At 36.8% G+C, this 18,149-nt stretch overlaps 1 protein-coding gene across 1 annotated transcript in view; it reads left to right on the forward strand.

The window, feature by feature from the left end:
* The window catches only part of LOC115887866 (potassium channel subfamily T member 2), a 314,018-nt gene that overhangs the window by 76,708 nt on the left and 219,161 nt on the right, over positions 1–18,149 (forward strand). The gene's annotated exons all lie outside the window — the stretch shown is intronic.

The raw sequence follows: 18,149 nt of genomic DNA on the forward strand, positions 1-18,149 counted from the left end.
GCTTGCTTTTTCAAGGACTGATACGTTTGAGACATGGTGGTACCATTTGATTCTTAACTAAAGTTGTCTAAGGTGCCTCTGTTGCAACTTGTTTAATGCGCTCGTGTGCCGGCGGTACGGCACCCAGGTTTCGCTTCAATATAACATGGTGGGGATTATTACTGCTCGATACACTGCAAGTTTCGTTTTTGTGCTCAAGTCATGATTGCAGAAAACCCTGTCTTTTAATTTCCAGAATGCTCTTGAGGCGCTGCTGATTCTGTGATGAATTTCAGAGTCGATATTTGCCTTTTTCGAAATCACACTGTCGAGGTTAAATTCCGATACATACATATTCCAATAGTTCTTCTTCGATTTTTATAGCGCTGTTATGGTTTTCCGGGGGTCTGCCCATGATTTTAGTTTTATTGATGTTCACTTTAAGGCCAAAAGTCTCGTATGCCCAGGTATATGTGTTCGGCATTTCCTGTAATTGCTGTAACGCATTTGCAACTAGAGCGCAGTCATCAACGTATTGTAGTTCTGTGATCAATTTTGTACGTGTTTTTGCCCTGAGTCTTTTTATGTTGAACAGACCGCCGTTATACCTGTATCTAACACCCATTCCTCTTTCCTGCAGTTTGCTGTCAACTATAATAGCTTCCTTACATGTATACAGGGGTATCAAAAATTGCTGGTATATTTTAAATATTTATTTTACATAAAAACTGTTTGGTTTGGTTAGGTTAGGTTAAAATACAACACTATGTATTCTTTTAAATAAGTCGAAACAGATTTAAATGCTCTTTCAAACTATATTAGGGTTTCTGATAGGTATAATGGTAGGTAGCTCATGGAGCTACAGAGCTCAGGTATAATCTGGCTCACATTTTGAATAAGAAGCGAGTATTCAATAAAATTGTAATCAAAATGGCTGGTGTCGCCATGCTAATTTTCTAGTGACACTTAGAAGCTATTTTCAAAATCAACATTAGCTTATGGATTTTATTTACATTTATAACAGGTTATTTTTATTTAATTTACCATAATACAATTAAATTTTATTAATAAGTAAGTATTTATAATTTTATCAAGAAAAATAAAGCAGTATCTGCTGGCGGAATGAATGGATATGTTACTAGTGATTTTATTTTGTGAGGACAATAATTTCCTGTTGGCCTGAAGGATTTATGCTCATAGATATCTAAATCGGAATTTTCTTGCCAAGCGTTCCTTTGAAAAAATACTTTTCCTATTTCGCAGAGCTGATAGTGTGGTATATGAAAAACCTATTAGGCAGAAACCTTAGGTATATGAAAAACCTATTAGGTGAAGAAAATGAATTTGCCTTAATTGGCTCTTTTATTAGAAAATCCAATATATCTACAAGTCATTGTAATACAGGGTGGCGCACCTCATTCGCCTCGGTTGATTATAGGAAAACGGAAAGATGTAGAAACAAAATATTTTATGGGTATATGTACACAGGCAATGTGCATAATTATTTTAAAATGTACAGGGTGTATCAGAACTAAAATCCATCCAAAGTTATATTTTTTCTTATAAAACCCCCGGTATTTTATTTTATTTTTGGATTCTTTGGCATAAAATAAGGCATTTATTATAAGCGTTTAATATATTAAAATGCTTTGGTTTTTAAGATATTTAAAAATATTTAAATATGCATGCTATAATAAAAATGTTTGTCAACACCCTGTACATTACTTTTCAGAATTAATTCTTGTGCTGACTTTGAAGCCAGAGAAATAAACTTTACTAAAAAATTGATTGCTTTCTTAAATATATACTGGGGTATCAAAAAGTGCTGGTCTATTTTAAATATTTATTTTATATAAAAACTTCGTTATTTCAAATGCAACACTATGTATTTTTTAAAATATGTCGAAGCAGATTTAAATGCTCTTTCAAACTACATTAGGGTTTCCTATACCTATCTGGCTCAGATTTTGAATAAAAAGCGATTTTTCAATAAAATGGTAATCAAGATGGCTGGTGTCGCCATGGCAATTTGCTAGTGACAGTTAGTAGCTATTTTCAAAATCGACATTAGTTTATTGACTTTATTTATAGTTATTAACGTAATAAGGCCGATAAACAACTTGGCTGCTTATGATCCTCGGCTATCGCCTCGGATCACAAACTTCAGCCCGGCCGTTATTTGTTATCGGCCGTGTTGCGTTCTAGATTTTTCGTCATACTGCAGATTTTTTAGAGCAATAAACACTACTATTTAATAACAAATTTTATTGAACAATAACACAAGTAAGGATAAAAAATACATAATGTCTTATACTAAAATTCATTTTTCATGATAATGAACATGGAAATTAAAAGTGCACTTGTTGTTCTTAGAAATCTGTAATCCTTCCCAGGGATTTACAGATTTTATAGAAGAAGATGATGCTACTGAAGAATGGCAAATATTTGTATCCACTAAAGACACATTATTTTTGGAGCTATCATGAAAAAGTTGATTTGTTATTTTCATTCTTTTGGAAACTGATTTTCTATGTAAGTTTCTGCCACTGTTGAAGACTCCCATCCTCCTAGCTCCTTTAGCGATAGTAAATCACCACCATTTTCGGCGAGCATGGTTGCTGATGATCTACGAAATGAATGCCCTGTATAACGTTCTGGATTCTCCAAGTTCAAAAATTTTGCAATTTTCTGCGGTACGCTCCCGATGGTATGTATACCGACGATTTGCTTAACACACTTGCCTTTCTTGTAACCAATGAAAAATTTTGGATTGTCAAAGTTACGAGGACGCAGGTTGATGTATTTTTGTATAAACCATAGGCATCAAACGGAAGGCCCGTTTTTGGAATAAGAAATTTCCTATCTTTCTTATTTTTAGTATTTCTTAATGAGACAAGAATATTTTTCTCCGAATCTTCGAAATCATCAACTGTGAGTGACCAAAGCTCGCTACGCCTACAAGCTCCAAGAATACCAAGCACCAATACAATTTTTTCGAGTAACCAGGTGTAATCATCGGCATCCAGTAGAAAATTATTTATGTCATTCTCCGACAGAACTTTGGCTTTTTTGGTGAATAACCTTCGTTTTGCGCCTCAGAAACATGAACAGTTTACCAAATCTATGAACAAATATAATTTAGATGAGTATGATTAAATATCGAAGAATATAATGGCTTTTTACCTTGATATGTCGATGTTTTCATATACTCTCAACGCAAGCTTCAGCATGGATATCTTTGTCCACAGTGATGTAGGAGAATACATTTCAGACATTCTTTTAGCATAAGCCAGCAATACCGCTTCATTTACGCTGTTTATACTTCTATCCTGCCGCCACTTCAAAAAATTGTCATATTCCTGCTGATATCTCTCTCTGGTTATAGTCGGAAGTATAATTTTGAGTAGCCGCAGCCGCTTCCTCCTGTATTTCCAACGGAATTTCTCGCGACATCTCGCTATGGTCTATTTTCCCAATTTTTGAAAAGTCCAACTGACAATAAATAGTCATTGTTGCAGGTGACAGACGTTACGATTACCTTAGAAACTTAACGGCCGCCGGCCGTTATGATAACGTCCGGCGGACGTTATATGCATCTTTTCCATTCTGATTTTGCTTATGTTATAATAATATAACAATATAGTATGACGAAAAATTTGTAACAGTTTACTTTTATTTAATTTACCTACAATAGTTTAATAAGTAAATATTTATTATTTTATCAAGAAAAATACACAAATAGTTCTTTGATTTATATTACAATGACTTGTAGATATATTGGATTTTCTATAAAAGAACCAATTAAGGCAAATTCATTTTCTTCACTTCCAAAGACAGGTTTCTGCCTAATAAGCTCTGCGAAATAAGAAAAGTAGTTTTTCAAAGGAACGCTTGTCAAGAAAATTGCTATTTGGATATCTTTGTGCATAAACCTTTGAGGCTAAGAAGCAATTGTCGTCACAAAATAAAATCACTAGTAACATATTATCTATTCCTTCCGCCAGCAGATACTGCTTCATTTTTCTTGATAAAATAATAAATACTTACTTATTAACATTATTGTAGGTAAATTAAATAAAAATAACATAAATTTAATTCAAAATTGATAGGCATAAGAAACCCTAATATAATTTGAAAGAGCACCCTCGCAATTTCTCAGGTATCTAATGAGTTATATGTCAACCCTTTTTCTATGGATATGTCATTATTCCTATTATACGAAGGAAATGTTGGACGACATCAACTTCTGACATTTCTTACGTCAAAACTAACTGTCACACTAAGTCACACTGTCACACTAAGGCTGTATTCCGTTGCAAAACTAGGCGAACCAGACCGGTAAACTACATTAAAGGGCGGTTCCTGAAAAACATCGGTTTGATACGGAACTGCTTGAGAAAATACTGGAAACGTCAAATGTTAACGTTTTCTAAATTTCAATACATCTATTATAAAATTTATCTTTTATGTATTTTTAATGTACCTATTCTCTGCTTCTTATTTTCAATGGAGTTAATTCAAGTTCAATATTAAAAAGTACTTTATTAATAAACTGTTCAACTCGTTAGACTCAAGAGAAGATTTGCAGGTCCAATATTAAAACAGATCAATAATAAATATATAAACAAATCTAATCAATATTAAAATTTTTATAGCTTACAGAACATTCACGATTACTTGTCTTGTTTTTCATGTTTTCTTTAAATATTCCTGACTTTAAGAAACGATGGCTGCATGATAAATTTAAATGGTCCTAAAAAGTAATTCTATTTAGTTAATAAAATTTATTTACCTTTACTACCTACCTCGATTGCTTTTGGATGTAAATACGAAATATTATTACAAATTTTAGAAATTAAGTGAGAATTTCACTCGAACTCCCAATATTTGCTTGATTTCTATCACATAAATGACATTGATTGATTGAACAAAACCAGAAAAACCAGACTTCTCGCGCTGGTTAGTTTGGTGACAGTTATAACCAAATTTTTCAGGAACCATGTTCCGTAATAAGAAAACTTTCAGGAAGCCGATAGAAACGGAACATAAAACCATAACCAAGGTAAGCAACGGAATACACTGTAACAATCTTTTTTTCCAGAGAGCTATTACTAACGCCTAACAGTCGGTCTTTTTGTTCTCGGGCGCCACCCCCAAAGTTTAAAGTGTTTGAGAGACCACCTCGACCAATACGGGTAGCTTTTCTACAGTGGAGAATCCAGGGAAATGGGGTAAAAGCCAGTTAAAGTCGAATATATTCCATAACGAGGTTTATTTAAATAAATTAATTATGAATCCAATATCTTCAAAAAATAAAATATGAAGAAAATACTAAAACATGAAATATCGCAAAATCTAACACAGAGAAATTAAATCAGTTAATTACAATAGCAAATAATTAAGTAATTAATTAATAAATTAAATTAATTATGAATCCAATCTCTTCAAATAAATAAAATATGAAGAAAATACTAAAACATGAAATATCAAAATCTAACACAGAGAAATTAAATCAGTTAATTACAATAGCAAATAATTAAGTTCATATAATTTAAATTCAATATCTTCAAATAAATAAAATAGAAAAATACTAGCAATACATATTCACATGCATCTTTAAATAAATCAGATATATAAGAAATATTATTATTATTGTAAAATAAAAGAGGAACCTTAATTAACTCCTCCTCCGTAAAGGAATTTTATACCATAAAAATAAAATAAAAAAACTCTACTGTGCTGAAACTAAAATTTGTGATTACTACAACTCTGATGGGGTATCTGGCGGCTACAAAAAAAAAGAAAGAATGTGATTACCTCTTTTTTTTTAAGTAAATCGGCGTCGGATCAAACGAAACGGTCGGTTTTCTGAATCGCCTACAGCAGCCCGGAATCCAGGGACACTAATTATTCACAGTCAGGTATAAAGAAAACTTAAGAAAATCGGCGTCGGATCAATACGAAACGGTCTGGTTGTCTATTCACGGTCAGGTATAAAAAACTTAAATGCTCGGTTTTTAACTATCTATACTCATAAATCAGAAATACGGTTTAGACTTATTTTAAATCAAATCTCTGCGATCACGGTTTATACTTATTTAAAATCAAAAACGGAGATACGGTACTTTTACTTTAAAACTCAAGAATTCGGTTTTTACAGCAGCGCTGATAAAAAAAACGGATCAGACTCGCGAGGTTTACTTAGAAAAGTTCACCGGTACTTAGTCTCAACAGGAAGAGCCCCGTTATCGCGCTCCCGTCGGGAACCACAAACCACGTTCGATTACCATCGTCCTATCTCCCATCAAGATTCCTTACAGTAAAAAAAACGGTTTTTACCCGTCGATCCTACAAAAAACCATTTGCTGTTTGTACCAAAAAAAAACTTCAACGTCTCCAAGCAAATCGACGAAATATTTAACACAATTTTATCAGCAGCGAAGTACTTTCACGCCGCGCTATCGTGCCGTGTTTTATATATGTTCACGCCTAGCATTTAACAGGTTAAATAAAAAAAATAAACACCCTAAGTGTCGTACACGGTAAAGTTGGCCTTGGTCCAATCTATGGATATACCAAATTTTATTTAAATCGGACGATTTGATTGATTCATTGATGATGGTGTTTCATAGTGCACGAAACGTCGTCAAAATATCATGAAAAGATGGGACTCGAAGCATCTATATTCCAAGTTTCCCCCTAGCTCACATAGGGCCCTAGTTACGATGCTCCAAAGACCCATTTAATCGGACGATTTTTTCGCCATTGATAATCGTGTTTCATCGTGCACAAAACGTAGTCAAAAACCATGAAAAGATGGGGCTCTTCGAGCATACATAATATTACACAATACATAATACAATCCTAGTTTCAGCCCCCTAGCTCACATAGGGCCCGAGTTACGATGCTCCAAGATCAAAAAGCCAACGTTACCACTTTTCCTTTCGCGTCTCATGTGTCACGGCTTTGAATTTTTACTCCCATCGGGCGTAAAGAAGTTTCACTTCAAAAAATAGTAGTATAAGTATATTACTATTATTTATTTTATTGGAAAAAAGAAGAAAAATAAAAGATAGATTTTAATGTTTAAAGTCAGCTCTTGTTATGCTAATTATTATACTAACCTGGATATTATTAAAGGACGTTGTTTTCAGCATTAAGTCACGTATATCTTCTAGAGGAACGAAGTGACAATACTATATGCTTTTAAGTAGGTTGCTTGTTGGCCCTAACCGTCATATTAGAGGAAGGAACTCATTAAAAATGTCGCTATTTTACGTTAGAGTTTACAATATTTTTACCTCAGTGTTCGCAAACGTTTTCTAGGTAAAGTATGTTCCAAAAAAATTAAAATATTCTAATCAAAAAGAAATTAATTTTTGTTAGTCATTTTTTTTATTGTATACCGGGTGCATCCCAAAAGTGGCTCACTCCTATAACATTTTTATTTTTTCACATAAAAAAAAGGAGATTTGGTATATTAGTGTATGAGATAAATTAGGATTGATTGACGTATTCAATTATTTTCTGTCACTTTCCGGTTTTACCGAAAATCACTATAACTTTTTAAATGGCACCCTCGATATTTTTTTACTTTTTTTGATAGAAAATGACACTCAGAATAGAATGTCATATCATATGTCAACTTTTGACATTTTTGCATATGGTTTATTTGAAATTGTAACATGTGGTTCATAACGACAATTTGATTTGAAATACCAAGTGTGTGGTACCATTTTGGCCCTTGTTGGTGGTATCATACACGAACATTAACCCGGTCCATGGGAAATCAGAGCCTCCACCTCTGAATCCACATAGGCAATTCTCAGCAGGCGCGTCCAAGTCGCGGGGGTGGATCCGACTCAACAGAGTCGGTGGCTAAGTTCTCCTGGGGACCTTCAAGACTGGAGATTGTTGCGCCACTTATGTCTGTGTCTGCCAAATTTTTATCTTTTCATCGTCCTGTTTTTTAAGCATGATGGCTCTCATCATCCTGGTGATTGCTTCACAGTTCTCTCTATTTTCCATCATAAGCTCGCCGACATTTTCCCTTGTTATTTTAACCTTGCATATTTGTTCCGCCGATGCTCTAGTCTCCAAATGCCTACTACACTTGAATAATGTGTGATTGGCCGTGTCTGATGCTGCACAATACCAGCATTTTGTGGATTCTGCCTTAGTTATTTTAAACAGGTACTCTCCAAAAGCACCGTGCCCTGTCATCGCCTGGGTGATGTAATAGTCCGTTTTCGTCCACATGTTGTTTATCCAAACCCTCACGTCCGCGATAAATATCTTAATTCGACCCTGGTATGCCTCCCATCGGTTCTGCCATTTGTCCAGTATTATCTTCCTGGCCTCTGATCGATACCCTGAGCCGTGCCTGTATATTAAATTTCTTTCCTCGATTTGTAGGATAATTGGGGGGATTTTTGCTAGAGCGAGAACAGCTTCTGTGGAAACTGTACGATACGCCGACACTACGCGTAGGGCTAGCATTCTGTTAATTTTCTCGAGGACTTTTTCATAGTATTTATAATCTGTTGCCCTGCTCGAAATGGGCGAGGCGTACAGGATCATCGAATGCACAACCGAGGCAAGCATTCTCCTCTTTCCGTCACTGGGGCCTCTAATATTGGGAGTGATTCTGGTCAGCTGTTTGATAGTATCAACCGTCCTGTCCTTGATTTTAAGGACATGTGTAGTCATGCGCATCCCGGAATCAAGCCAAACGCCCATATATTTTATTGCCTTTTGAGGTCTGATGTGGCAATTTCCCAATTGGATATTTAAGTTCGTCGTCTTGCGATGTCCTACGAGAACGACTAGTTCTGATTTTTCTGGCGCCAGATATATGTCCATTCTATCCAACTTATTGGTTATAGTTAAGGCAGCTGTTTGTATCTTTTCTTCGAAGATAGTGATGGTCGGAGCGGTGATCAGGACAGCCAGATCATCCGCATAAGCAATCAGTAGATTACCTGGTCCAATATCGACCCTCAGGATCTGGTCGTAGAAGATGTTCCACAAGGTCGGTCCTAGAATGGACCCCTGTGGTACACCGCACGTCATCTTGTGTTTTTTGCCGTTTTCTGCAATTACATATCTTTTTGACAAGAAAGACTTAATCATAACGATGAGGTATTTACTGATCTTCATGCTCCCTAATTGTTCAACAATTCCTGTCCATGGGGCAGAATTGAATGCGTTTTTATTGTCTAATGTAAGCAGTGCCGCGTATCCGCTGTTCTTATACGATTTCGTTTTAATACGGTCTACGTTACTCGTAACAATGTTTAACGCGTCTATCGTAGATTTGCCTCTGCGGAACCCGTATTGGTTTGGGTGTAGTCTGTTTTCATCCTCCAGTTCTTTCTCCAGTCTATCCCTCAGAAGACATTCTAACAGTTTGGCGCTTGCATCTGCTGGGGACCTAGTATTGCGGGGTATAACGCAATCCCTTTGCCCAGCGATACGGGTGAAGACCACACCGGCAGGAAAGGCGGAGAAGAGGAACTCCAGTACGGCGGACCTGGCGCAAGTGGCAACCCATGCTTTAGGGGCATTATAAAAGCACAACGGCAATGTCTGTTCCCAGATTGGGCGGTTGCAAACGGCGTCTGACCCAGAATGGGCGGTCGATACACAAGCCAAGATTTGGCATAAAGGAAGGCAACGGGATACCACCTTTATTATTAATTCCCAAGAGACAATAACATGAGTACATTTAATTCAAAATTTTCCGGAGTTATAACTAGTTCCCCAACCGGATCTCCGGGGGGAACGGCTTTAAATGTTACAAACAAAAGAACGAATTTGAGAAAACCATTTAAAATCGGAACATGGAATGTAAGAAGCCTATTCGATGCTGGAAAACTGGCAAACCTCACACGATAAATGAACAGACTTAGTCTGGATATTCTGGGCGTTGCAGAAACCTGGTGGCATGGGGTGGGAGAGTGCAATGTGGATAACGGCGTATTCTTTTACTCTGGTAATGAAGATCCAAAACACAGGAAAGGTGTGGGAATCGTAGTAACAAAAGAAATACTGATATCTGTCGTGGACTTTGTTCCATACTCGGATCGCACTGCTTTATTAAAACTCAGAGCCAAGCCAAGTGATCTTAATATAATACAGGTATACGCTCCAACTGCAGATTCGCCGGATCAGGAGGTGGAAAGATTCTATGATGAAATCAAAGAACTGCTCAAATTGTCTAAAAAACACGACGTCAACATAATTATGGGTGACTTCAATGCCAAAAGAGGAAAGGGTAAATTTGACGAAATTATTGGTTCTTATGTCTGAGTTATAACTCAGTAATTTTTCGAAGAAAACATATTATAACTTTTATTGTTAAAAAGCTTAAAAATGGCGCTTTTTATGAAGTCATAGCCATACTATGGTTTCCATTTAAAAACCATATGTTTGTGTCATATGTGAAAAATGACAGGCTTTAGAAAAAAACGAAGGACACAGTCTCATTAAGGATGTGATTATCTACAACTTTTATCTGAAAACGTTTTGTCTAAAATAGATTATAATGGAATTAGGGACAACTTTCAAAATAGCTGAAATTTGTTTTTTTCGAAATATCTAGTAAGCCATGCACTTTTTCAAAAATCTGAAAGGCGCATATTTATCACCCGACAAAACTGCAATTCTTTCCCCATTTAACCGACTCTCTATCTCCAGTTGTTTCCGAGATACCCATAGAGAACATCGTAGGAAACTCACCCTGTATAAGAAAATGAGATCAACTGTGACAGTCAATAATAACAACCAGATAGTCCTCGAAAGCACAGAGAAGAGCAATGTTTGGGAAAAGTATGTAGAAGAACTTTTTGACGATGACAGACCCCCAGCTGATATCAATAACTCGCTAACCGGCCCATCGATCACTAAAGACGAGATAGAAAAAGCCATACTTAATTCTAAAAATAACAAAGCGGCTGGCCCAGATGAAATTTCTGCAGAAATCCTTAAACTCCTAGATGAAAGAGGCATAACAGCACTACATAGAGTATTTAACACTATATATGAGACAGGTCACTACCCCAAACAGTGGTTGCGTTCTACTTTTATCCCCCTGCCTAAGAAGACCAATGTCAGAAAATGTGAAGATCATAGACTTATCAGTCTGATGAGCCATACCCTAAACATATTTCTGAAAATCATACACCAGAGAATTTACAAAAAATGTGAAAGGGACATAAGCGATTCACAAATGGGGTTCGGGCAAGGGTTAGGAACAAGGGAAGCGATAGTTGCAACACAGGTGCTTGTCCAGAACTGCTACGATCAGAGAAAGGATGTGTGCCTGTGTTTCATAGACTACGAAAAGGCATTCGATCGCGTGCAACACCACAAATTAATGCAGCTACTCAAAAGGCTTGATATAGACCAAAAAGACATACAATGCATCGAAAACTTGTACTGGAACCAAACAGCACAAATAAAATTGGCCAATACCATGTCCAATCCCATACAAGTTAGAAGGGGGGTGCGACAGGGTTGCGTGCTGTCTCCACTCCTATTCAATTTGTACTCAGAGGCTATTTTCCAAGAGGCTCTAGAGGACGTCGAAATGGGAGTCAAAGTTAACGGAGTGTGGATTAATAACATCCGCTACGCCGACGATACGGTCTTGATTGCAGATAATAAACACGATCTACAACAACTGGTCAACAAGGTAGGAGAACAGAGTAAAGTAATGGGTTTAAACATAAACATCAAGAAAACTAAATTTATGATAATATCCAGAAATTTAGATGTGTTTAAAAACTCCATTATAACATTGAATACAAGGCCCATAGAGAGGGTAGATAAATTTAAGTACTTGGGCATCTGGCTCTCCGAAGATTGGACATCAGACAAGGAAATTTAATGTCGCATCGAACAAGCTCGGCAAGCATTCTTGAGGTTCCGAAAAGTACTTTTCTGTTCTAATTTTGACCTTAACCTCAGATTAAGATTCGTAAAGTGTTACGTGTGGTCGGTGCTCCTTTATGGTATGGAAGGTTGGACATTGAAAGCAGCTGCCATTAATAAACTAGAAGCTTTCGAGATGTGGCTATATCGCAGAATTCTGAAGATACCTTGGACGGCTAGGTTAACAAATGAGGAAGTTTTGAGACGTGTCAACAAACAGGGCGAATTGTTTGAATTGATTAAGAAGCAAAAAACCGCATACCTGGGGCACATAATGCGAAATCCCCAATATCAATTCCTGCATCTGTTAATCGAAGGCAAGATCGAACGCCGGAGGGGTATCGGAAGGAAGAAAATGTCATGGCTGAGGAATGTTAGACAGTGGACAGGCCTACACGATGTACAGTCGTTAATAAACACCGCCAGGAATAGAGAAGCGATGGAAAATGTTATCGCAAACATCCATTAATGGATTCGCACTAGAAGAAGAAGAAGGTGCCATATTATTCACAAAAAAATGCTTTTTCCAAGTATGCTAATGAGCCAGCCTCATTACATTTGAAAATATTGAGATATTATTAAAAATACAATTTGGGCATATTTTAAGCGACCAGGACAAGACACTAAAAACATTAGACGATCAAATCAATTTTTCCGAGGCTTCTTCATTAAAATTACTATTTTTAACAGCCATAGCACTCTAGATTGAAATTTAAAATAGGATGTTTTTTGAAGCGAATATGTCCAAAGTTGACATATGATACGTCATTCTATTCAGAGTGTCATTTTCTATCGAATAAAGTAAAAAAAATACCGAGGGTGCCATTTAAAAATCAAAAGTTGTAGTCATTTCCGGTGAAACCGGAAGTGACCGAAAAACCGGAGTCACCGTTTTTTTAAATTCTAAGATTTTTTTAAAATAATTCAAAATTTTTATTTTTTTTCCGCAAAAAAATCCTCAATTTACTCCTTAAAAATATCCTGAATTACTCCTAAAAATATTTGCATTTATTTATAACCTCACCCTGTGTATATATTTAGAGGGATATACAGGGTGCTTAAATAAGTGCAAATATTTTCAGGGCCGGTAAATCTCGATAAAAGAAACAAATTTTCTCTTTACCGTTTTTCAAATAAGTTCAAAATAACCGAGTTACTTTAAAAACAATTCTTAAATTTTGAGAACCACTGGTTCTTTTCTGCGTTTTCTTTCTTGTAAATTTAATCTACCTATATGTTCTCATATTATCAAGAAATTTTAACTAAAAACTAAAAAAAATCAATTTTTTTCAAAATTCCCAATTTTCAATTTTTTTTTCGCTCTCCCTGTCGATTTTGTCAAAATCCGAAATATCTCAAATCGCATCTGAACTATTCTTACTGATAGCTCATTTTACGTAGAATTGACTGTCGCAAACCGTTTTTCGATATCTGTGACATCTTGAGTTATTTGAGAAAATCTCCAAAAGAAACATTTTTTAATTTTCCCGAAATATTTAACTACGAATATCTCTGGGACATAAAGTGTGAATCTCAAAAACGAAACGGTTACGTAAAGTACATAAAAAAAAGACTACAACATATTACGAAATAAGCAAAAACGATTTTTCAAAATTTTTCGAAAAAATTCCTCGGCACCCCCCTGTCTAATTTGTCAAAAACCGAAATAGTTCAAATCGCACCTAAAATATTCTTATTGATAGCCCATTTTACGTAGAATTGACTGTCGCAAACAGTTTTTCGATATCTGTAACAGATCTTGAGTTATTTGACAAAATCTCCAAAAGAATTTTTTTTCAGTATTTTAACTAAAAACTAAAAAAAATCATTTTTTTTCAAAATTCCCAATTTTCAAATTTTTTTTTCACGAAAAAACCTCATAAACGTGTTTTAGTGGTCGAAATATACCTAACCTAAAAATATTTGCACTTATTATTTAAGACTCGCCCTGTATATTAGATCATAAAGATATACAGGGTGCGTTTTAAATAAGAGCAAATATTTTTAGGGCCGGTAGATCTCGATAACATACAGAAACATACAGAGTTATTTTACCTTGAAAATTAATATAAAAAATGATTTTTTGCATAAATTTAGAGAACCCGGTTCTGAGTTTTCTTTCTTGTAAAGGCCCTGGGACGATAAGAATACCGAATCGACCCCAGAAAGGTATCGGACTCATAATTTCAGGAAATATTTGTACCCATAAAATACTTCAATACAGCAAGTTTCAGATTTTTATCTATAACCTTGTCTGAATAAATCGAAAAATACTGAAAATCAGTAAAAATTGTTAATCTCAGCGTCTTGTCAATTGAATGATCCGATCCGATCCGACCCGATCCGATCCGATCCGATCCGATCCGATCCGACCCGACCCGACCCGACCTGACCTGACCCGACCCGACCCGACACGACCCGACCCGACCCGACCCGACCCGACCCGACCCGACCCGACCGACCCGACCCGACCCGACCCGACCGACCCGACCCGACCCGACCCGACCCCGACCCGACCCGACCCGACCCGACCCGACCCGACCCGACCCGACCCGACCCGACCCGACCGACCCGTCCCGACCCGACCCGACCCGACCCGACCCGACCCGACCCGACACGACCCGACCCGACCCGATTCGACCCGACCAGATTCGACCCGACACGACACGACCCGACACGACACGACCCGACACGACCCGACCCTACCCGACCCGACCCGACCCGACCCGACCCGACCCGACCCGACCCGACCCGACCGATACTATCCGATCCGATCCGATCCGATAGAGAGAGAAAGGTCTAAATTGGGATATACCAAAAAAAATACCGGATGATGTAATATGGTTTACTGAAGAAGAGGTGCGTTCTGCAGCAAGTAAACTGAAAAACAAAAAAGCTCCTGGCCAGGACTATATACCGGTGGAAGTTATCAAAATTGCTGCTATGCAAGACCCTCAGAGAATCACTGAGATCCTGAACAAGTGTCTTATCAACAGACAGTTTCCAAATTCGTGGAAAATTGCCAAACTTGTTCTAGCAGAGAAACCCAATAAAGATGGAAGTCAAGACAAAAAATATCGTCCAATATGTTTAATTAATGCAAGCGCCAAACTGTTAGAATGTCTTCTGAGGGATAGACTGGAGAAAGAAGTGGAGGATGGAAACAGACTACACCCAAACCAATACGGGTTCCGCAGAGGCAAATCTACGATAGGCGCGTTAAACATTGTTACGAGTAACGTAGACCGTATTAAAACGAAATCGTATAAGAACAAGGGATACGCGGCACTGCTTACATTAGACATTAAAAACGCATTCAATTCTACCCCATGGACAGGAATTGTTGAACAATTAGGGAGCATAAAGATCAGTAAATACCTCATCGTTATGATTAAGTCTTTCTTGTCAAAAAGATATGTAATTGCAGAAAACGGCAAAAAACACAAGATGGCGTGCGGGGTACCGCAGGGGTCCATTCTAGGACCGACCTTGTGGAACATCTTCTATGACCAGATCCTGAGGGTCGATATTGGACCATATAATCTACTGATTGCTTATGCGGATGATCTGGCTGTCCTGATTACCGTTCCGACCATCACTATCTTCGAAGAAAAGATACAAACAGCTGCCCTAACTATAACCAATAAGTTAGATAGAATGGACATACATCTGGGCCAGAAAAATCAGAACTAGTCGTTCTCGTAGGACATCGCAAGACGACGAACTTAAATATCCAATTGGGAAATTGCCACATCAGACCTCAAAAGGCAATAAAATATATGGGCGTTTGGCTTGATTCCGGGATGCGCATGACTACACATGTCCTTAAAATCAGGGACAGGACGGTTGATACCATCAAACAGCTGACCAGAATCACTCCCAATATTAGAGGCCCCAGTGACAGAAAGAGGAGAATGCTTGCCTCGGTTGTGCATTCGATGATCCTGTACGCCTCGCCCATTTGGAGCAGGGCAACAGATTATAAATACTATGAAAAAGTCCTCGAGAAAATTAACAGAATGCTAGCCCTACGCGTAGTGTCGGCGTATCGTACAGTTTCCACAGAAGCTGTTCTCGCTCTAGCAAAAATCCCCCCAATTATCCTACAAATCGAGGAAAGAAATTTAATATACAGGCACGGCTTAGGGTATCGATCAGAGGCCAGGAAGATAATACTGGACAAATGGCAGAACCGATGGGAGGCATACCAGGGTCGAATTAAGATATTTATCCCGGACGTGAGGATTTGGATAAACAACATGTGGACGAAAACGGACTATTACATCACCCAGGCGATGACAGGGCACGGTGCTTTTGGAGAGTACCTGTTAAAAATAACTAAGGCAGAATCCACAAAATGCTGGTATTGTGAAGCATCAGACACGGCCAATCACACATTATTCGAGTGTAGTAGGCATTTGGAGACTAGAGCATCGGCGGAACAAATATGCAAAAATGTATAAATGCAAAATATGCAAAAATGTCGCCGAAAAATGTCGGCGAGCTTATGATGGAAAATAGAGAGAACTGTGAAGCAATCACCAGGATGATGAGAGCCATTATGCTTAAAAAACAGGAAGATGAAAAGATAAAAATTTGGCAGACACAGACATAAGTGGCGAAACAATCTCCAGTCTTGAAGTAATGCCGCAAGGCGGTTCCGAGATTGGAGAGGTAACTCTACAGATGGGTTTTTAGTGGGTATGACTCGGGTGAGAGGTGACCCCCACACTCTGGCTGTAAATGGCGTTTCCCATCTATAAAAAAAAAGAAAGGTCTACATTTGGTAAACACACATGCCAAATTTAAACCATTTTAGACAAGACGATTTTGAGTAATTCGGAGAAAACTGCATCTATTTTTAAATTAAAACTGAACAGGTTACAATCAAACACTAGTCAAAAACTCACCGTCATTTTGAAACAACTTAATTTTAATAAAATTTTAATATTCAGTACAAGTATAATTTAGTGTTATACACCTAAAGAAAAAGTAAGCATGATAAAATGGTACTACGCGGGAAATAGCTTAGACAGTGTATCTGACATGTTTCGGTTAATTTCCCCTGAATATTAAAATTTTATTAAAATTAAATTACTGTTGACAATGACAAAATCATAGTTTGTAAACGTAAGGTATGTCAGTTTTTGACTGGTTTTTGATTGTTACCTGATTGGTTTTAATATAAAAATAGATGCAATCTTTTTTAAATTGCTCAAAATCGGACGGTCTAAAATTGTTCGAATTTGGCATGTGTATTTACCATACATAAATCTTTAAAAAATATATTTACGACTTTGCTGTAAAATAAACAGGGGAGCCAATATTTGAACAGTTCTAAATTTGCATAGGAGTTCCTATGTTTCCAACGACGGTGCACCACCCGGTATAGAAATATATTCTATAATATGTAATTAATAAAAAAACTTTCCAAAGAAACATTTAATTAGTACTATAATAAATTGAGGCATACTTCTTTGCCATTGAAAGTGATAAGAAATATACGTCATTTCAAATGATTTTAAATATTTTAACTATAAATCTCCCCCCTCCCTATATACCTATCGATTACTATCTATACGCTCGCGACACCCACATAAATTGGATACTATAAAAAGACATGTCTATAGTTTGCTAAGAATAATTTTTTTTTAGACGCTATGTTAGCAAATTACTCGTAGTCAAGCTATTTTTATGTTTTGTTATTTATTCTATACGGAAATCCTGAGTTAATACAGAGTTAGTTTAAATAACAACTTACTTACAGAACTAATACAAAGTTAACATAGTCTTTTAAAAATAAATATTGGCGCCGGATGAAAAAACATCGATTTTTGACCAAAAAATCGATTTTTAATTTTTTTCGATGTGCGGTACCGTTTAAAAAAATTTACCAAGCCCATAATTTCATCGAAAATTGAATGAGGAATTCAAAAAAATTGTTTCATATTTTTACGGTTTGGTTTGGTTTGGTGTAACATGTTTGAAAATTAAAATTAAGAATAAAACCTCGTTTTTTTTAGGCTTTTGCGGACGGATATAGCTTTTATTTTTTTTTTCATAAAGCTACTATCATGCCCCAAAACATATCCGGTCGCCCGGGTCGCCAGATCATTCAATTCACAAGACGCTGAGAATAACAATTTTTACTGATTTTCGATTTATTCAGACAGGGTTATAGATAAAAATCTGAAACTTGCTGTGTCGAAGTATTTTATGGGTACAAATATTTCCTG

This window comes from Sitophilus oryzae, unplaced genomic scaffold, assembly GCF_002938485.1.
Source record: "Sitophilus oryzae breed Bouriz unplaced genomic scaffold, Soryzae_2.0 scaffold_649_pilon_pilon, whole genome shotgun sequence".
In the NCBI taxonomy this organism is placed as follows: Eukaryota; Metazoa; Arthropoda; class Insecta; order Coleoptera; family Curculionidae; genus Sitophilus; species Sitophilus oryzae.